We start from the raw sequence: 23,725 nt of genomic DNA on the forward strand, positions 1-23,725 counted from the left end.
ATAAAGGATCACCTCACCCTCACAGCATAAGCTACTGAAACCAGTAGGGCACAGATTAAATTCCCCGAGGATTTGGGAAGCAAACATTCATTGTCAGCTCTCAATTATTGCCAGGCTGTTTCTAGCAATGGCCTATTTCCCGCCCTTGAAACTCCACCCTGAGTTTATTTGCAAAATGGGCCAGGTTGGGGGCTATTGCCTTAGTCTATTTGAAGGTGGGCCTTCCGGAAGAATCAGCTGGATTAAGCCCCCTCACACATTCTGATACCTAAGAGGCAATGTAGAAAAGGTGGGCTTGAATTCTGGCTTTAAAAATTGCACACGGTGTGACCTTGGGCAACAAAACTTCCCTGAACTGCTCTCCTGTTTCCTGGATGTCTGTAGATGAGCTGTCTCATGGCATGGTTGTGAGAAGTAAGTGAATAATGGCAGCCGGTATAATATACTAGAACAACCAAAGAAGTGCTTTCTGATTGTCGGAGCTCAGTGATCGCAGTCCGTCCACCAGGAAGGGAAAGGGAGTGACCAGGTACTGGGAGTCTCTTCTGTGCCAGGCACTGGAACCAGCACTTTCACGTGTTATTAATACAATTATCCTGCAAAATAGGCAGCATTGTCCCCATTTCACAGAGGAGAAAATAGGCCCAAAGAAGCTGAATGATTGCCTCAAGTTCACTCTAGTAAGTAGCTGTGTTTCCATCATTTTTCTGTATGCTTCTCAATTGTGCTTTTCTGTGTCTTAAAGCTGCTTAAAAAGAGGGCGCAGCAATAAAAATCTAAACCCAAACCACCATTTATACATCAGTGGAGCTCTAGAAATTCCTTCTTAGCTGACTCACCAAAGGAAAGGTTGTGCCAGCTCCTTCGCCCTTCCCCCCAAGGCTGGCGCAGGAACACAGGTGGTGAGCAAGCCCATCTTCATGCATTTTCCTCCCCAGTACCTCCGCCTGCCAGAGAAGGCAGAAAAAAGAGCCACCCTCTCTACTCACACCAGAGCTGGGACTTTCAGGGTCCCAGAGTGAGCTGGATTTGGTCGATGCCAGGAAGTGAGGGGTCACAGCTTTCCACACAGAACGATCCTGCTTCATAGCTTACAAAATGCTTTCACATAGCATTGCTTATTTCATTTTTACAGCCTGCCGGCCTGATACTGGAGTTCTTGTTTGCGGAGTCAAAGAATGAGCTTTGCAAACACTCAAGGTAGGAGAGCCAGGGAGAGGCTTTTATTGAGAGAGACAGTGAGAGGACAGAGCTCCTGGTGTGAGGGGCCAAGAGAGCCTGGGGTGATATGTTGTCTAGGGGATTTATAGGCAGTTGAGGATTTTGGGGAACTGATAAAGGGCTTAGGGGTGTGGACTTATTAAAAGTGGTCTTAGGATGTCTGTCCTTGATGAGACATTAAGTCCCTTTTAGCATGCTAAAGTGAATCTTACACATGATTATAAATGATTAGCATAATTACATGGGCTGTGCTGAGATACTTTCCTCTATCTGGGGAATATTAACTGATCTCACTGAAGAATGACTCTAGAGCTTAATGTTTAGCATGGAGTTTTGGTAGGGGGTTTCCTTGCATGTTGTTACACTGCTCTGACTGTAATTATCTTGCCTTGCTTTTTCCGGAGGCCCTCATCCTACTCTGACTACACCCACGGTGCCTGTCTCAAGGCAGGGCATGATGTCTTCCTTTCACAGAGAAGGAAACTGATTTGGAAAATGAAGTGAGTGACTTATTTCAGGCAAGCAGGTGAGAGATAGAAGAGGCAAGCCTGTCGGTGTAGCCAAAATGTGTGCCCTCAGCAGCCGTCCCACAGAGGCCCTCCCAATTAGCTTTGGAGCAGGGGAGGGCAGAGCACTGTCTGTCTTTCAATGCCTTTATGCAGTAACTTGTCCTGTCCACTCCTATTCCTCTCAACACCCCTATGGGAAAGCAGGACTGGGGACTGAATGAGCTGATTTCAAGCCCACGAAGTGGGAGTTAAGAGTCCTGAGTTAGAGTCTAATTCAGAGGGCTCTTCCACTTCCCAGCTGGGTAACCCTGGGCCAGCCAGTTCACCCCAGTCACTTCTGTCATTTAAAACAACTTGAAAAGGGGGACACTTTTGAAATTAAATCCACCTCTCAGTGCCATGCAAATTCCAAAGTCCTCCTCTGCTTACTGAGGGCCTCCAGTTTGTTCATCAGCACAACAGATGCAGTGCCACCCATCTCTGTTGACCAGCTTACAGCAAGATGGCATTCTTAGCTTTGTCTCCTTGCAAAATGGCTCTGTCCCACACCTGCCCATCACTTCCTCACGGACTGCCTCTAACCCATCCATGCAAAGCATAGCTCACCCTAGCCCAGTTCACTCGTGCTCTATAACAAGGAGACGCATGTTCTAATCCCAGCTCCCCAAGATGCAGACAAGATATGCCCTCCTTACCTCACAGGCCAGACTGAGGAATATAAATCTGGGGAGAGGATATCCCAGGGCAAAATACCTCTAAAAACGAAATCAGTCAAAGGGAGAAATAAAGTTTAAAATTAATTTATTGCTTACAAACTTCAGTCCAGGGCCTTCTCTCTTTCCTGCTCCAGCAGAAGCAAAAATGGCCCTCCGCCTCACCTCTCAGGTACATATAAGCCCTGCATTGCCCAGGTAATTACACACTGATATGGAGATGAGCTTCTCTCCACCCCTGAGGAATGATGCACATGCACTAAAGCCATACTTCTCTCCACCCCTGAGCGCCTATTGATATGCATATGTACTAAAGCCATGCGAGATATTCTGGAAATGTTACAATTTTACCCACAGGAGCAAATGAAATCAAGTATGTGAAAAGCACATTAAATGCTTATAAAACAGGGCATCAGAGGGGCGGAAGATGGCGGCGTGAGTAGAGCAGCGGAAATCTCCTCCCAAAACAACATATATCTATGAAAATATAACAAAGACAACCCTTCCTAGAATAAAGACCAGAGGACACAGGACAATATCCAGACCACATCCGCACCTGAGAGAACCCAGCGCCTCGCGAAGGGGGTAAGATACAAGCCCCGGCCCCGCGGGAGCCGAGCGCCCCTCCCCCCAGCTCCCGGCGGGAGAAGAGCAGGCAGAGCGGGAGGGAGACGGAGCCCAGGGCTGCCGAACACCCAGCCCCAGCCATCCGGGCCAGAGTGCAGGGCCCTCGATACTGGGAAAACAGGGCAGCAAGAACAGTGAGCAGGCACTGGAGGCTGGGAAACAGAGGACATACGAAAAGCGCGCGACCATTTTTTTTTTTTTTGCTTTTTTGCTGCTTTGTTTTGGCGAGCGCTTTTTGGAAGTCTTAAAGGGACAGGGACCCCAATACTAGGGAAACAGGGCAGAAAGACCGGTGATCAGAGGCCTGAGGCTGGCACCGGAGAATAAAGAAAAACGAACGACCGCCTTTTTTTTTTAATTAAAAAAATTTTTTTTCTTGTTTTTTTTTGTGGTCGTTGTTTTGTTTTGGCGGGTGCTTTTTGGAAGTCTTAAAGGGGCAGGGCGGGTCACTTAATCCAGAGGTAGGGAATCCAGGATCTCTGGGCACCCTAACCCCTGGGCTGCAGGGAGCAGGGAGGCCCCTTACGGAGATAAATAGCCTCCCAGCAGCTCCTGCTCCAACGCGACTCCACCATTTTGGAGTAGCTGCCTGAGCTAGGCCACGCCCACAGCAACAGCGGAGATTAACTCCATAGCAGCCGGGCAGGAAGCAGAAACCCTATCTGCGCGCAGCTGCGCAGCACAAGCCACTAGAGGCCGCTGTTCTCCCAGGAGAGGAGGGCCACAAACCAACAAGAAAGGAAGTCCTTCCAGTCGTCCCAGTTCTGCAGACTATTCCTATCACCATGAAAAGGCAAAGCTACAGGCAGACAAAGATCACAGAGACAACACCAGAGAAGGAGACAGACCTAACCAGTCTTCCTGACAAAGAATTCAAAATAAGAATCATAAACATGCTGACAGAGATGCAGAGAAATACGCAAGAAAAATGGGATGAAGTCCGGAAAGAGATCACAGATGCCAGAAAGGAGATCGCAGAAATGAAACAAACTCTGGAAGGGTTTATAAGCAGAATGGATAGAATGCAAGAGGCCATTGATGGAATTGAAATCAGAGAACAGGAAAGCATAGAAGCTGACATAGAGAGAGACAAAAGGATCTCCAGGAATGAAACAATATTAAGAGAACTGTGTGACCAATCTAAAAGGAACAATATCCGTATTATAGGGGTCCCAGAAGAAGAAGAGAGAGGCAAAGAGATGGAAAGTATCTTAGAAGAAATAATTGCTGAAAACTTCCCCACACTGGGGGAGGAAGTAATCAAACAGACCACGGAAATACACAGAACCCCCAACAGAAAGGATCCAAGAAGGGCAACACCAAGACACATAATAATTAAAATGGCAAAGATCAAGGACAAGGAAAGAGTGTTAAAGGCAGCTAGAGAGAAAAAGATCACCTATAAAGGGAAACCCATCAGGCTAACGTCAGATTTCTCAACAGAAACCCTACAGGCCAGAAGAGAATGGCATGATATATTTAATACAATGAAACAGAAGGGCCTTGAACCAAGGACACTGTATCCAGCAAGACTATCATTCAAATATGACGGTGGGATTAAACAATTCCCAGACAAACAAAAGCTGAGGGAATTTGCTTTCCACAAACCACCTCTACAGAACATCTTACATGGACTGCTCTAGATGGGAGCACTCCTAGAAGGAGCACAGCACAAAACACCCAACATATGAAGAATCGAGGAGGAGGAACAAGAAGGGAGAGAAGAAAAGAATCTCCAGACAGTGTATATAACAGCTCAATAAGCGAGCTAAGTTAGGCAGTAAGATACTAAAGAGGCTAACCTTGAACCTTTGGTAACCACGAATTTGAAGCCTACAATGGCAATAAGTACATATCTTTCAGTAGTCACCCTAAATGTTAATGGGTTGAATGCACCAATCAAAAGACACAGAGTAACAGAATGGATAAAAAAGCAAGACCCATCTATATGCTGCTTACAAGAAACTCACCTCAAACCCAAAGACATGTACAGACTAAAAGTCAAGGGATGGAAAAACATATTTCAAGCAAACAACAGTGAGAAGAAAGCAGGGGTTGCAGTACTAATATCAGACAAAATAGACTTCAAAACAAAGAAAGTAACAAGAGATAAAGAAGGACACTACATAATGATAAAGGGCTCAGTCAAACAAGAGGATATAACCATTCTAAATATATATGCACCCAACACAGGAGCACCAGCATATGTGAAACAAATACTAACAGAACTAAAGGGGGATATAGACTGCAATGCATTCATTCTAGGAGACTTCAACACACCACTCACCCCAAAGGATAGATCCACTGGGCAGAAAATAAGTAAGGACACGGAAGCACTGAACAACACAGTAGAGCAGATGGACCTAATAGACATCTATAGAACTCTACATCCAAAAGCAGCGGGATATACATTCTTCTCAAGTGCACATGGAACATTCTCCAGAATAGACCACATACTAGGCCACAAAAAGAGCCTCAGAAAATTCCAAAAGATTGAAATCCTACCAACCAACTTTTCAGACCACAAAGGCATAAAACTAGAAATAAACTGTACAAAGAAAGCAAAGAGGCTCACAAACACATGCAGGCTTAACAACACGCTCCTAAATAATCAATGGATCAATGACCAAATCAAAATGGAGATCCAGCAATATATGGAAACAAATGACAACAACAACACTAAGCCCCAACTTCTGTGGGACACAGCAAAAGCAGTCTTAAGAGGAAAGTATATAGCAATCCAAGCATATTTAAAAAAGGAAGAGCAATCCCAAATGAATGGTCTAATGTCACAATTATCGAAATTGGAAAAAGAAGAACAGATGAGGCCTAAGGTCAGCAGAAGGAGGGACATAATAAAGATCAGAGAAGAAATAAATAAAATTGAGAAGAATAAAACAATAGCAAAAATCAATGAAACCAAGAGCTGGTTCTTCGAGAAAATAAACAAAATAGATAAGCCTCTAGCCAGACTTATTAAGAAGAAAAGAGAGTCAACACAAATCAACAGTATCAGAAACGAGAAAGGAAAAATCACGACGGACCCCACGGAAATGCAAAGAATTATCGGAGAATACTATGAAAACCTATATGCTAACAAGCTGGGAAACCTAGGAGAAATGGACAACTTCCTAGAAAAATATAACCTTCCAAGATTGACCCAGGAAGAAACAGAAAATCTAAACAGACCAATTACCAGCAACGAAATTGAAGAGGTAATCAAAAAACTACCAAAGAACAAAACCCCCGGGCCAGATGGATTTACCTCGGAATTTTATCAGACATACAGGGAAGACATAATACCCATTCTCTTTAAAGTTTTCCAAAAAATAGAGGAGGAGGGGATACTCCCAAACTCATTCTATGAGGCTAACATCACCCTAATACCAAAACCAGGCAAAGACACCACCAAAAAAGAAAACTACAGACCAATATCCCTGATGAACGTAGATGCAAAAATACTCAACAAAATATTAGCAAACCGAATTCAAAAGTACATCAAAAGGATCATACACTATGACCAAGTGGGATTCATTCCAGGGATGCAAGGATGGTACAACATTCGAAAGTCCATCAACATCATCCACCACATCAACAAAAAGAAAGACAAAAACCACATGATCATCTCCATAGATGCTGAAAAAGCATTTGACAAAGTTCAACATCCATTCATGTTAAAAACTCTCAGCAAAATGGGAATAGAGGGCAAGTACCTCAACATAATAAAGGCCATCTATGATAAACCCACAGCCAACATTATATTGAACAGCGAGAAGCTGAAAGCATTTCCTCTGAGATCGGGAACTAGACAGGGATGCCCACTCTCTCCACTGTTATTTAACATAGTACTGGAGGTCCTAGCCACGGCAATCAGACAAAATAAAGAAATACAAGGAATCCAGATTGGTAAAGAAGAAGTTAAACTGTCACTATTTGCAGATGACATGATACTGTACATAAAAAACCCTAAAGACTCCACCCCAAAACTACTAGAACTGATATCGGAATACAGCAAAGTTGCAGGATACAAAATCAACACACAGAAATCTGTGGCTTTCCTATATACTAACAATGAACCAACAGAAAGAGAAATCAGGAAAACAACTCCATTCACAATTGCATCAAAAAAAATAAAATACCTAGGAATAAACCTAACCAAAGAAGTGAAAGACTTATACTCTGAAAACTACAAGTCACTCTTAAGAGAAATTAAAGGGGACACTAACAGATGGAAACTCATCCCATGCTCGTGGCTAGGAAGAATTAATATCGTCAAAATGGCCATCCTGCCCAAAGCAATATACAGATTTGATGCAATCCCTATGAAACTACCAGCAACATTCTTCAATGAACTGGAACAAATAATTCAAAAATTCATATGGAAACACAAAAGACCCCGAATAGCCAAAGCAATCCTGAGAAAGAAGAATAAAGTAGGGGGGATCTCACTCCCCAACTTCAAGCTCTACTATAAAGCCATAGTAATCAAGACAATTTGGTACTGGCACAAGAGCAGAGCCACAGACCAATGGAACAGACTAGAGAATCCAGATATTAACCCAGACATATATGGTCAATTAATATTTGATAAAGGAGCCATGGACATACAATGGCAAAATGACAGTCTCTTCAACAGGTGGTGCTGGCAAAACTGGACAGCTACATGTAGGAGAATGAAACTGGACCATTGTCTAACCCCATATACAAAAGTAAACTCAAAATGGATCAAAGACCTGAATGTAAGCCATGAAACCATTAAACTCTTGGAAGAAAACATAGGCACAAACCTCTTAGACATAAACATGAGTGACCTCTTCTTGAACATATCTCCCCGGGCAAGGAAAACAACAGCAAAAATGAGTAAGTGGGACTATATTAAGCTGAAAAGCTTCTGTACAGCCAAAGACACCATCAATAGAACAAGAAGGATCCCTACAGTATGGGAGAATATATTTGAAAATGACACATCCGATAAAGGCTTGACGTCCAGAATATACAAGGAGCTCTCACGCCTCAACAAACAAAAAACAAATAACCCAATTAAAAAATGGGCAGAGGAACTGAACAGACAGTTCTCCAAAAAAGAAATACAGATGGCCAACAGACACATGAAAAGATGCTCCACATCGCTAATTATCAGAGAAATGCAAATTAAAACTACAATGAGGTATCACCTCACACCAGTAAGGATGGCTGCCATCCAAAAGACAAACAACAACAAATGTTGGCGAGGCTGTGGAGAAAGGGGAACCCTCCTACACTGCTGGTGGGAATGTAAGTTAGTTCAACCATTGTGGAAAGCAGTATGGAGGTACATCAAAATGCTCAAAACAGACTTACCATTTGACCCAGGAATTCCACTCCTAGGAATTTACCCTAAGAACGCAGCAATCAAGTTTGAGAAAGACAGATGCACCCCTATGTTTATTGCAGCACTATTTACAATAGCCAAGAATTGGAAGCAACCTAAATGTCCATCAATAGATGAATGGATAAAGAAGATGTGGTACATATACACAATGGAATACTACTCAGCCATAAGAAAAGGGCAAATCCAATCATTTGCAGCAACATGGATGGAGCTGGAGGGTATTATGCTCAGTGAAACAAGCCAAGCGGAGAAAGAGAAATACCAAATGATTTCACTTATCTGTGGAATATAAGAACAAAGGAAAAACTGAAGGAACAAAACAGCAGCAGAATCACAGAACTCAAGAATGGACTAACAGGTACCAAAGGGAAAGGGACTGGGGAGGATGGGTGGGTAGGGAGGGATAAGGGTGGGAGAAGTAGGGGGGTATTAAGATTAACATGCATGGGGGGGTAGGAGAAAAGGGAGGGCTGTACAACACAGAGAAGGCAAGTAGTGATTCTATAACATTTTGCTATGCTGATGGACAGTGACTGTAAAGGGGTTTATAGGGGAGACCTGGTATAGGGGAGAGCCTAGTAAACATAATATTCGTCATGTAAGTGTAGATTAGTGATAGCAAAAAAAAAAAAAAAAAGGGCAGTTCCTGTGTGGTAACCTCCAACGAGTTCTACACAAGGGTATAAAGGGCATATAAAAGTGTAGGCAAAGGGTCTGTTTGTGTTTATACAGAGGATCAAAGCCTAATTGTGCTACCCCGAAAATGAACTAAGATACGATATGAAAAAGAACTTCCAACATCTGCACTCTCTGGAAGACTCATGCCAGAAGATGATCATCAAAAAACCCCAACAAAGATCCACGCACTGCTACAGCTGTAGATGCACTCATCCCACCAGTTCCTGGACTTGCCATGGGAATGAGGAAGGAGATATCTAAGCTGGCCTGTGCATACAGTAAAACAACAAATTTGACTGGATCTATACTGTTGGAACTCAACCAAGAATTTGGAGAAGTGCAAATTGTAGCGCTCCAAACTCTTACAACTACAGACTATTTACTGTTAAAAGAACATATGGCATGTGAACAGTCCCCAGGAATGGGTTGTTTTAATTTGTCTGATTTCTCTCAGACTGTTCAAGTTCAGTTGGACAATATCCACCATATCATAGAGAAGTTTTCCCAAATGCCTAAGGTGCCTAACTGGTTTTCTTGGTTTCAGTGCAGATGGCTGGTAATTACAGATATGCTTTGGTTATGTAACTATACTCCTATTATGTTAATGTGTGTGCGCAATTTAAGTAGTAGCTTAAAACCTATATATGCTGAAGTTACTCTACAAGAAGATTTGTCAAAGAAATAATCAATCTTCCCATGTTTTCTTCCGCCTGCTACTTCTATAGCTTTTCTTCTTCCTTCCTAATTACAACCCTTAAATAGAATTCGTGCCTCATATCAAATTTACCGAGTGTCATAATTCTTCCAAGTGGTAAAGGTACCTCAAGACAAATGCTGGGCATAGAAGCCACAGGGCATAAATATGCAAAGAAGTAAAAAGCTAACTTTTTCAAACAATAAGGCTTCTCTCTCACTTACCAACTTCACATTTCCCTGTATGGCCCCGGAAGATGACTGGTTAGCCAGAGACGGGTAAGATTCCTCAAGGGAGGAACAACCTAAGACAGGCACAGTCGCAGGGGGGACATCAGGTGAGAAATTGGGGATCAACAGAGGTGAGGCTTAGAACCTCACCCCCCCTGTTCTGAGAGAAATCTTCTGCATACGTGGATGTTTTATTTCCCTGGTCTAGCTTGGATTAACACATAGTCTACAGGCACACACCTGATCATCTACATGTGCTCTCTTACAACACTAAACTATGTTTTCTACCTTTATCTTGTATCTACCTACCACTTCAGCATTTTATTAAAAATAATAATAATAAAGAGAGAAATGTGGTATCCACATATAAATCAAGTATAAAAACCAAATGAGTATTCATATTTGAACTGACTGTTTATAGTTCATAATGCATGAGCAAAACCGAAAGTTTCTGTGATGACTGCCCTTGTACTGTTCACCATGTAACTTATTCATTATGTAAGAATTTGTTCTACATGTAAAAACTTGTTTGTTATGCCTCAGAAGATTGGAGACTGACAAAAATTAGGCTTGGGGTGGAATAATGATTGTGCATGATTGTGCATTGAGCATTGACTCCCCTATACAGAATTTTATTGTCGTTAACAACCATTTGATCAATAAATATGAGAGATGCTCTCACAAAAAAAAAAAAAAAAAAAGAAGGACAGACTTCCAATGGTAAAATAAATTAGTAACCGGGATGTAATGTATAGCATAAGGAATATAGTCAAGATATTGTAACAGCCTGGTAGGGTGATAGCTGGAACCTAGAATTATGTATATAAATGTTCTACCACTGTGTTGTACACTTGAAACTCATGTAATGTAATACTGTGTGTCAACTACCCTTCAATAAAAAATAATTATTTAAAAAAAAAAAAAAAAACAGGGCATCAAAGTGGGGAGCTGGAGTAGCAGGATCTTTGGAAGCTCAGGGGACAGAGAAGGGGAAGTTTGTTCAATCCACTGTCTGTCTATCACCACTAGTGAAGAGGTTTATGAAAAGCTTTTCTTTCTGTGCTGAGACGACCAGCAAGGGAGAGAATTATGTGCAGTAGAAATGCAGAACAGATTTTTACATATCTGCACACCAGGCCACCTTTGACACGTGTGTGTAGAAGGCTGGTGAGCAAAGTCTTAGACTTCAGTTTCTTGTTCCCAGTGGCAATAAATCCCTCAAAGAGAGTACAGCTCAGCCGTGACTTAGGCCAGGCTATTCTCGTGTGGTGGCATGAATAAAAATTATAACTGCCGTGTTTGAGCACCTACTGTAGACTAGGAGCTTTCTATTATTTCTAATCCTTACAACAGCCCAAGGTAGATATTATTATAGCCTCAGTTTGTAAATGAGGAAATTGAGGCTCAGAGAAGTGATTTCCCAAAGATCACTCAGCCCTAAATGGTTGAGCTGGGCCCTCATTCCAGGCCCACTGCACGGCCTCCCTGCAAAGCACAAAGCACAGGGGACATGGAAGGTGGGCAACGCACCCTGGTGGTGATGCCAGGGTTCTTGTTTGCAGAGTCCAAGAATGAATTTAGCAAACAGTCAAGGTAGGAGAGCCAGGGCAGAGGCTTTTACTGAGAGATACAGTGAGAGAACAGAGCTCCTGGCTCATGCCAGGAGGGGACAAGAGAGCCCAGGATGGTGCGTTGTCTAGGGGATTTATAGGCAGTTGAGGACTTTTGGGAACTGAGGGCTTAGGGTGTGGACTTGTACCACCTGCCCTGCACTCAAGGTGGGCTGGGTTATTTTCTGTTTGCTAGGGCTGTTTACAGTGAAGTCACGGGTTATACTGAGACACCCTTGCGGAACACTCAAACATTCCAGGCCAAGTTGCTCCTGGCCTTTTGACCTTTAAAACTGATCTCACTGAAGATGTCTATATTCCTAGTCTGGTATCTTTACCCTAGAGAATTAGTGTGACCTTGACTTTGCATAATGCTGAACACAGAATTTCAATAGGGACTCTACATTGTTACATTGCTTGACTGTAAATATCTTGCCTTGCTTTTTCTGGAGGCCCTCACCCTACTCTGTCTAAGCCCATGATCCCTGTCTCATTCCCCCCTCTTCAGATAGAGACCCTAGTTGCTGCTAGGGAAAGGGGGAGACGACCGCTCTGGCTGCGTCATGCTCAAAAGGGGCACAGTAAAGGGTGTAGCTAGGTCTCCATCAGTGGTCAGTTGAGAGGGCCTCAGAAGATGGGCACTTCTATTCCAGGTTCCATTTCTATTACTATTTGCAGTTTTGCAGCTTCTAGGCAAGAGAGAATAAATTGTGTTATTAGGTTAAATAGAAACATCTAGAGTTGGATTTTCCATTCTGGAAGGACAAACTTGATGAGATTAAGAATGCATTGTTGAATATGAGAACTAGAAATAGTAAAACTTTAATTGAAATGATGGGAGAAAACTAACACATATGGAGAATCATAGCCAGATATTTGGGGAAAACTAGAATTCTGAATCTAGTTTATGTCCCAATGACTAGTATTAGGATTTAGTATAGATAAATGCAGCATTACTGAAACAATACTTTTCTCTAACATGACCCTCATTTTTATTAGAAGTAACCAAATTAAGAAAATAATTAGAGGGGCTGGAGCCAAGATGGCGGCATGAGTAGAGCAGTGGAAATCTCCTCCCAAAACCACATATATCTATGAAACTATAACAAAGACAACTCTTCCTAGAATAAAGACCAGAAGACACAGGACACCATCCAGACCACATCCACACCTGCCAGAACCCAGTGCCTCGTAAAGGGGGTAAGATACAAGCCCCAATGCAGCGGGACACGAGCGCCCCTCCCCCAACTCCAGCGGGAGAAGAGTAGGCAGAGCGGGAGGGAGACGGAGCCCAGGACTGCCGAACACCCAGCCCGATACATCTGAACCTGAACGCAGACACAGTGCATGCACGGGGGACCATGGATACTAGGCAAACAGGGCAGAAAGAACAGTGAGTGGGTACCGGAGGCCTGGCGCCGGAGGACATAAGAAAAGCGAGCGGCCATTTTTTTTTCTTTTTTGCTGTTTTGTTTTGGCCAGCGCTTTTTGAAGGTCTGAAAGGGATAGGGACCACAATACTAGGCAAACAGGGCAGCAAAAACGGTGAGCAGATGCCTGAGGGTGGAGCCAGAGAATAAAGAAAAACGAGGGGCCATTTTTTTTTTAATTTTTTAATTTTTTTTTTTTGTGGTCGTTGTTCTGTTTTGGCAGGTGCTTTTTGGAAGTGTTAAAGGGGCACGGTGGGACACTTAACCCAAAGGTAGAGAATCCGGGAATATCTGGGCACCCAAATCCCCTGGGCTGCAGGGAGCTCGGAGGCCCCTTACGGAGATAAATAGCCTCCAGGCCACTCCCCCTCCAACGCGACTCCACCACTTTGGAGCAGCTGCCCGAGCCAGGCCACGCCCACAGCAACAGTGGAGATAAACTCCATAGAGCCGGGCAGGAAGCAGAAGCCCTGTCTGCACGCAGCTACCCAGGAAAAGCCATTAGAGGTCACTGTTCTCCCAGGAGAGGAGGGCCACAAACCAACAAGAAGGGAAGTTCTTCCAGCCGTCACTCGTCCCAGCTCTGCAAACTATTCCTATCACCATGAAAAGGCAAAGCTACAGGCAGACAAAGATCACAGAGACAACACCAGAGAAGGAGACAGACCTAACCAGTCTTCCTGACAAAGAATTCAAAATAAGAATCATAAACATGCTGACAGAGAGGCACAGAAATACACAAGAGTAATGGGATGAAGTCCGGAGGAAGATCACAGATGCCAGAAAGGAGATTACAGAAATGAAACAAACTCTGGAAGGGTTTATAAGCAGAATGGATAGGATACAAGAGGCCAATGATGGAATTGAAACCAGAGAACAGGAACGCATAGAAGCTGACATAGAGAGAGATAAAAGGATCTTGAGGAATGAAACAATATTAAGAGAAATGTGTGACCAATCCAAAAGGAACAATATCCGTATTATAGGGGTTCCAGAAGAAGAAGAGAGAGGAAAAGAGATGGAAAGTTTTCTTAGAAGAAATAATTGCTGAAAACGTCCCCAAACTGGGGGAGGAAATAATCGAACAGACCACAGAAATACACAGAACTCCCAACAGAAAGGATCCAAGGAGGACAACACCAAGACACATAATAATTAAAATGGCAAAGATCAAGGACAAGGAAAGAGTTTTAAAGGCAGCTAGAGAGAAGAAGGTCACCTATAAAGGAAAACCCATCAGGCTAACATCAGACTTCTCGACAGAAACCCTACAGGCCAGAAGAGAATGGCATGATACATTAAATGCAATGAAACAGAAGGGCCTTGAACAAAGGATACTGTATCCAGCACGACTATCATTCAAATATGATGGTGGGATTAAACAATTCCCAGAAAAACAAAAGCTGAGGGAATTTGCTTCCCACAAACCACCTCTACAGAACATCTTACAGGGACTGCTCTAGATGGGAGCACTCCTAGAAAGAGCACAGAACAAAGCACACAACATATGAAGAATCAAGGAGGAAGAATAAGAAGGGAGAGAAGAAAAGAATCTCCAGACAGTGTATATAAAAGTTCAATATGCGAGCTAAGTTAGGCAGTAAGATACTAAAGAGGCTAACCTTGAATGTTTGGTAACCACGAATTTAAAGCCTGCAATGGCAATAAGTACATATCTTTGAATTGTCACGCTAAATGTTAATGGACTGAATACACCAATCAAAAGACACAGAGTAATAGAATGGATAAAAAAGCAAGACCCATCTATATGCTGCTTACAAGAAACTGACCTCAAACCCAAAGACAGGCAAAGACTAAAAGTCAAGGGATGGAAAAACATATTTCAGGCAAACAACAGAGAGAAGAAAGCAGGGGTTGCAGTACTAATATCAGACAAAATAGATTTCAAAACAAAGAAAGTAACAAGAGATAAAGAAGGGCACTACATAATGATAAAGGGCTCAGTCTAACAAGAGGATATAACCATTCTAAATATATATGCACCTAACACAGGAGCACCAGCATATGTGAAACAAATACTAACAGAACTAAAGGGGGAAATAGACTGCAATGCATTCATTCTAGGAGACTTCAACACACCACTCACCCCAAAGGATAGATCCACCGGGCAGAAAATAAGTAAGAACATGGAAGCACTGAACAGCACAGTAGAGCAGATGGACCTAATAGACATCTATAGAACTCTTCATCCAAAAGGAACAGAATAAACATTCTTCTCAAGTGCACATGCAACATTCTCCAGAATAGACCACATACTAGGCCACAAAAAGAGCCTCAGAAAATTCCAAAAGATTGAAATCCTACCAAACAACTTTTCAGATCACAAAGGCATAAAACTAGAAATAAACTGTACAAAGAAAGCAAAGAGGATCACAAACACATGGAGGCTTAACAACGCGCTCCTAAATAATCAATGGATCAATGACCAAATCAAAATGGAGATCCAGAAATATATGGAAACAAATGACAACAACAACACTAAGCCCCAACTTCTGTGGGACACAGCAAAAGCAGTCTTAAGAGGAAAGTATATAGCAATCCAAGCATATTTAAAAAAGGGAGAACAATCCCAAATGAATGGTCTAATGTCACAATTATCAAAATTGGAAAAAGAAGAACAAATGAGGCCTAAGGTCAGCTGAAGGAGGGACATAATAAAGATCAGAGAAGAAATAAATAAAATTGAGAAGAATAAAACAATAGCAAAAATCAATGAAACCAAGAGATCGTTCTTCGAGAAAATAAAATAGATAAGCCCCAAGCCAGACTTATTAAGAGGAAAAGAGAGTCAACACAAATCAACAGTATCAGAAACGAGAAAGGAAAAATCAAGACGGACCCCACAGAAATACAAAGAATTATTAGAGAATACTCTGAAAACCTATATGCTAACAAGCTGGGAGACCTAGGAGAAATGGACAACTTCCTAGAAAAATACAGCCTTCCAAGACTGACCCAGAAAGAAACAGAAAATCTAAACAGACCAATTACCAGCAACGAAATTGAAGCGGTAATCAAAAAACTACCAAAGAACAAAACCCCCGGGCCAGATGGATTTACCTCGGAATTTCATCAGACATACAGGGAAGACACAATACCCATTCTCCTTAAAGTTTTCCAAAAAAAGAGGAGGAGGGGTTACTCGCAAACTCATTCTGTGAAGCTAACATCACCCTAATACCAAAACCAGGCAAAGACCCCACCAAAAAAGAAAAGTACAGACCAATATCCCTGATGAACGTACATGCAAAAATACTCAACAAAATATTAGCAAACCGAATTCAAAAATACATCAAAAGAATCATACACCATGACCAAGTGGGATTCATCCCAGGGATGCAAGGATGGTACAACATTCGAAAGTCCATCAACATCATCCACCACATCAACAAAAAGAAAGACAAAAACCACATGATCATCTCCATAGATGCTGAAAAAGCATTTGACAAAGTTCAACATCCATTCATGATAAAAACTCTCAGCAAAATGGGAATAGAGGGCAAGTACCTCAACATAATAAAGGCCATCTATGATAAACCCACAGCCAACATTATATTGAACAGCGAGAAGCTGAAGCATTTCCTCTGAGATCGGGAACAAGACAGGGATGCCCACTCTCCCCACTGTTATTTAACATAGTACTGGAGGTCCTAGCCACGGCAATCAGACAAAACAAAAAAATACAAGGAATCCAGATAGGTAAAAAAGAAGTTAAACTGTCACTATTTGCAGATGACATGATAGTGTACATAAAAAACCCTAAAAACTCCAAAACTACTAGAACTGATATCGGAATACACCAAAGTTGCAGGATACAAAATCAACACACAGAAATCTGTGGCTTTCCTATACACTAACAATGAACCAACAGAAAGAGAAATCAGGAAAACAACTCCATTCACAATTACATCAAAAAAACTAAAATACCTAGGAATAAACCTAACCAAAGAAGTGAAAGACTTATACTCTGAAAACTACAAGTCACTCTTAAGAGAAATTAAAGGGGACACTAACAGATGGAAACTCATCCCATGCTCGTGGCTAGGAAGAATTAAGATCGTCAAAATGGCCATCCTGCCCAAAGCAATATACAGATTTGATGCAATCCCTATGAAACTACCAGCAACATTCTTCAATGAACTGGAACAAATAATTCAAAAATTCCTATGGAAACACCAAAAACCCCGAATAGCCAAAGCAATCCTGAGAAAGAAGAATAAAGTAGGGGGGATCTCACTCCCCAACTTCAAGCTCTACTATAAAGCCATAGTAATCAAGACAATTTGGTACTGGCACAAGAACAGAGCCACAGACAAATGGAACAGACTAGAGAATCCAGACATTAACCCAGACATATATGGTCAATTAATATTTGATAAAGGAGCCATGGTCATACAATGGCGAAATGACAGTCTCTTCAACAGATGGTGCTGGCAAAACTGGACAGCTACATGTAGGAGAATGAAACTGGACCATTGTCTAACCCCATATACAAAAGTAAACTCAAAATGGATCAAAGGCCTGAATGTAAGTCATGAAACCATTAAACTCTTGGAAGAAAACATAGGCAAAAACCTCTTAGACATAAACATGAGTGACCTCTTCTTGAACATATCTCCCTGGGCAAGGAAAACAACAGCAAAAATGAATAAGTGGGAATATATTAAGCTGAAAAGCTTCTGTACAGCAAAAGACACCATCAATAGAACAAAAAGGAACCCTACAGTATGGGAGAATATATTTGAAAAAGGCACATCCGATAAAGGCTTGACATCCAGAATATATAAAGAGCTCACATTCCTCAACAAACAAAAAACAAATAACCCAATTAAAAAATGGGCAGAGGAACTGAACAGAGAGTTCTCCAAAAAAGAAATACAGATGGCCAACAGACACATGAAAAGATGCTCCACATCGCTAATTATCAGAGAAATGCAAATTAAAACTACAATGAGGTATCACCTCACACCAGTAAGGATGGCTGCCATCCAAAAGACAAACAACAACAAATGTTGGCAAGGCTGTGGAGAAAGGGGAACCCTCCTACACTGCTGGTGGGAATGTAAATTAGTTCAACCATTGTGGAAAGCAGTATGGAGGTACATCAAAATGCTCAAAACAGACTTACCATTTGACCCAGGAATTGCACTCCTAGGAATTCACCCTAAGAATGCAGCAATCAAGAATGAGAAAGATCAGTGCACCCCTATGTTTATCGCAGCACTATTTACAATAGCCAAGAATTGGAAGCAACCTAAATGTCTTTCGATAGATGAATGGATAAAGATGATGTGGTACATATACACAATGGAATACTACTCAGCCATAAGAAAAGGGCAAATCCTACCATTTGCAGCAACATGGATGGAGCTGGAGGGTATTATGCTCAGTGGAACAAGCCAAGCGGAGAAAGAGAAATACCAAATGATTTCACCCATCTGTGGAATATAAGAACAAAGGAAAAACTGAAGGAACAAAACAGCAGCAGAATCACAGAACTCAAGAATGGACTAACAGGTACCAAAGGGAAAGGGACTGGGGAGGATGGGTGGGTAGGGAGGGATAAGGTGCGGGAGAAGAAGGGGTGTATTAAGAGTAGCATGCATGGGGTGGTGGGAAAAAGTGGAAGGCTGTACAACACAGAGAAGGCAAGTAGTGATTCTACAACATTTGCTATGCTAATGAACAGTGACTGTAAAGGGGTTTATAGGGGGGACCTGGTATAGGGGAGAGCCTAGTAAACATAATATTCATCATGTAAGTGTAGATTAATGACATCAAAAAAAAAAAAGGCAGTTCCTTTGTGAAGACCTCCAATGAGTTCTACACAAGGGTGTAAAGGGCATATAAAAGTGTAGGTAAAGGGTCTGTTTGTATTTATACAGAGGATCAAAGCCTAATTTGGCCACCCCAAAAATGAACTAAGATACGATATAAAAAAGAACTTCCAACATCAGCACTCTCTGGAAGACTCATGCCAGAAGATGATCATCAAAACCCCCAACAAAGACCCACGCACTGCTACAGCTGTAGATGCACTCATCCCACCAGTTCCTGGACTTGCCATGGGAATGAAGGAGGAGATATCTATGCTGGCCAGTGCATACAGTAAAACAACAAATTTGACTGGATCTCTACTGTTGGAACTCAATCAAGAATTAGGAGAAATGCAAATTGTAGCACTCCAAAATCTTACAACTACAGACTATTTACTTTAAAAGAACATAAGGGATGTGAACATTCCCCAGGAATGGGTTGTTTTAATTTGTCTGATTTCTCTCAGACTGTTCAAGTTCAGTTGGACAATATCAACCATATCACAGATAAGTTTTCACAAATGCCTAAGGTGCCTAACTGGTTTTCTTGGTGTCACTGGAGATGGCTGGTAATTACAGGTATGCTTTGGTTATGTAACTATACTCCTATTATGTTAATGTGTGTGCGCAATTTAAGTAGTAGCTTAAAACCTATACATGCTGAAGTTACTCTACAAGAAGATATGTTAAAGAAATAATCAATCTTCCCATGTTTTCTTCCGCCTGCTACTTCTATAGCTTTTCTTCTTCCTTCCTAATTACAACCCTTAAATAGAATTCGTGCCTCATATCAAATTTACCGAGTATCATAATTCTTCCAAGTGGTAAAGATACCTCAAGACAAATGCTGGGCATAGAAGCCACAGGGCATAAATATGCAAAGAAGTAAAAAGCTAGCCTTTTTAAACAATAAGGCTTCTGTCTCAGTTACCAACTTTGCATTTCCCTGTATGGCCCCAGAAGATGACTGGTTATCCAGAGACGGGTAAGATTCCTCAAGGGAGAAGCAACCTAAGACAAGCACAGTCGTAGGGGGCCCATCAGGTGAGAAATTGGGGATCAACAGAAGTGAGGCTTAGAACCTCACCCCCCCTGTTCTGAGAGAAATCTTCTGCATACGTGGATGTTTCATTGCCCTTGTCTAGCTTGGATTAACACGTAGTCTACAGGCACACACCTGATCATCTACATTTGCTCTCTTACAACACTTAACTATGTTTTCTACCTTTATCTTGTATCTACCTACCACTTCAGCATTTTATTAAAAATAATAATAATAGAGAAAGTGGTATCCACATATAAATCAAGTATAAACATCAAATGAGTATTCATATTTGAACTGACTGTTTATAGTTCATAATGCATGAGCAAAACCAAAAGTTTCTGTGATGACTGCCCTTGTACTGCTCACCATGTAACTTATTCAATATTTAAGAATTTGTTCTCCATGTAAGAACTTGTTTGTTATGCCTCAGAAGTTTGGAGACTGATGAAAATTAGGCTTGAGGTGGATTAATGATTGTGTATTGAGCATTGACTCCCCTATACAGAATTTTATTGTTGTTAACAACCATTTGATCAATAAATATGAGAGATGCCCTCACAACAACAACAACAAAAAAAAAGTACACACTTCCAATTGTAAATAAATAAGTAACCAGGATGTAATGTATAGCATATGGAATATAGTCAAAATATGGTAACTTGGTATGGTGATAGCTGGTATCTAGAATTATCATGTATATCAATGTTGAATCACTGTGTTGTACACCTGAAACTAATGTAATGTAATACTGTGTGTCAACTACCCTTCAATAAAAAATAATTATAAGAAAAAAAAAAGGAAAAAGAAAATAATTAACACTTGGCTTGATAATTTGCATAAGTGCATCAAGAAGAGCAATTGGCTCTTTTAAATGTGCTTTGCTGGTACTTTTTATAAGGAATTTCAGATTGGACTTTTAAAGGCCTCTCGAGGCCAGAAAGCCAAGCCAGACTTGCCATCAGGTTTTGCCTGCAGTACTTGCAGATTTGGGTGAATTCCTCTCTTCGAGGTCCCCAGTCATCCTGAGATTCCTGCACTTGCCAGGAAGTGACCTTCCTTACTCTCCTGATAAAGCTGCTGGGAACCCTGTAAGCAAGGTACCAGGCCTGTTCTTCCAAGGGGCTTTGTTGGCTTTATAAAGTCAACCTTAGTTCCTTAAAGCTGTTCATATCTGAGTTTATGCACGTGTCTCTCAGGTATGACATTCCAGTCAAAGCCTTGGTAATATAACCTGTGTTTTTAATTGGTCCTCTTACAAGGAAAACAGATTCTTATTGAACTTATACAAATAAACATACTACCATTAAATATAAAAATAGTTACAGAGTTTTTAAGTTCTGGAGAGACCAGGTAGAGAGAAAAATAAATGTTTCAATTCTGCTTATAAAGATATTGTCATTTCCTAAACTGTTGTCAGCTTAAGAGAAAAAGCTTAAAAGACTTTATCAGCAACATTTGAAACAAAAAGCCACAAAATCATCTTCCTTAGTTTACTTAATCCTATTTAACTAAACCTGTTCTGCTGAAATCTAGTTCTTTACTAGTTTAGGAGTAATAAAACAGTGACTATAAATGACAAAAGACTTACAAATGACAATGGTTAAAGATCTGATGAGAGCTTACTGTAAGACAGTGACAAAAGGAAATTCGGATATTTCTGAAACACAAAACATTCAGCAACAAAATTTAGCATCATTCCCTTTGACGGTAATTATATATCAGATAAATAAGGAAATTAGCCAAATACTTTCCCCAATAAGAAAAAATTCCTCTGACATGTTCCAGGGGCCCTCTGGAACATATCAGAGTTAACTAGAGGTAAAATCACCTTTTTGAATTTGATTTTGGGAAGTTGTCAGAAGAAAGTTTCTTTGGCACTTGCTTAAATGGGATTATAGCTTGCCATGAAGCAAAACTAATCCATTTATTTATTTTTGAGAGGGCATCTCATATTTATTGATCAAATGGTTGTTAACAACAATAAAATTCTGTATAGGGGACTCAATGCACAGTCATTAATCAACCCCAAGCCTATTTCTCATCAGTCTCCAATCTTCTGAAGCATAACGAACAAGTTCTTACATGTGAACAAGTTCTTACATAGTTAAATAAGTTCTTACATGGTGAACAGTGCAAGGGCAGTCATATCACAGAAACTTTCAGTTTTGATCTCGCATCATGAACTATAAACAATCAAGTCAGATATGATTATACTTATTATTTTTATACTTGATTTATATGTGAATCCCACATTTCTCCCTTATTATTATTATTATTATTATTATTATTATTATTATTTTAATAAAATGCTGAAGTGGTAGGTAGATGCAAGATAAAGGTAGAAAACATAATTTAGTGCTGTAAGAGGGCAAATGTAGATGATCACGTCTGTGCCTACAGACTAAGTATTAATCCAAGCTAGACAAGGGCAACAGAACATCCATGCATGCAGAAGATTTCTCTCAAAATAGGGGCGGTGAGGTTCTAAGCATCCTCTCTATTGATACCCAATTTCTCTCCTGATGGCCCCCCTGAGACTGTGCCTGTCTTAGGTTGCTCCTCCCTTGAGGAATCTTACCCGTCTCTGGCTAACCATACAGGGAAATGTAAAGTTGGTAAGTGAGAGAGAAACAATATTGTTTGAAAAGGTTAGCTTTTTACTTCTTTGCAGATTTATGCCCTATGGCTTCTATACCCAGCATTTGTCTTGAGGTATCTTTACCACTTGGAAGAATTATGATACTCGGTAATTTTCTATATGAGGCACGAATTCTACTAAAGGGGTGTAATTAGGAAGGAAGAAGAAAAGCTATAGAAGTAGCAGATGGAAGAAAACATGGGAAGATTATTTCTTTGACATATCTTCTTGTAGAGTAACATAAGCATGTATAGGTTTTAAACTGCTAATTAAATTGCGCACACACATTAACATAATAGGAATACAGCTACATAACAAAAGCAGATCTACAATTACCAGCCATATCCAGTGATACCAAGAAAACCAGTTAGGTACCCTAGGCATTTGTGAAAACTTATCAATGATATGATGGATATTGTCTAACTGAATTCGAATAGTTTGAGAAAAATCAGACAAATTAAAACAACCCATTCCTGGGGACTGTTCACATCCCATATGTTCTTTTAACAGTAGATAGTCTATAGTCGCACGATTTTGGAGCACTGCAACTTGCACGTCTCCTAATTCTTGGTTGAGTTCCGACAGTATTGATCTAGTCAAATTTGTTGTTTTACTGTATGCACAGGCCAGCTTAGATATCTCCTTCTTCATTCCAATGGCAAGTCCAGGAACCTGTGGGATGAATGCAGCTACAACTGCAGCAGCGCCAGGATCTTTGTTGAAGTTTTTTGGTGATCATCTTCTGGAATGACTCTTCCAGAGGATGTTGATGTTGGAAGTTCTTCTTCATATCATATCTTAATTCATTTTCTGGGTAGCCAAATTAAGCTTTGATCCTCTGTATAAACACAAACAAACCCTTTGCCCACACATTGATATGACCTTTATACCATTGTGAAGAACCTATTGGAGATCACCACACAGGAACTGCTTTTTTTTTTATTTTAACAGAAAGGAATATTATCAGAAAAATGTACTGCCTTAGCTGATCATCTGACACCCTTTAAAAGATCAAAATTAAGGATATGTAAAGCATGCATTACTTGTTGATTTGCAGTTAGTTTTATCCTATCAGGGAGTAATCCCCCTTTTCTTTCTCTTTTTTTTGCTATCATTAATCTA

Source organism: Manis pentadactyla, chromosome X (assembly GCF_030020395.1).
Source record: "Manis pentadactyla isolate mManPen7 chromosome X, mManPen7.hap1, whole genome shotgun sequence".
Taxonomy (NCBI): domain Eukaryota; kingdom Metazoa; phylum Chordata; class Mammalia; order Pholidota; family Manidae; genus Manis; species Manis pentadactyla.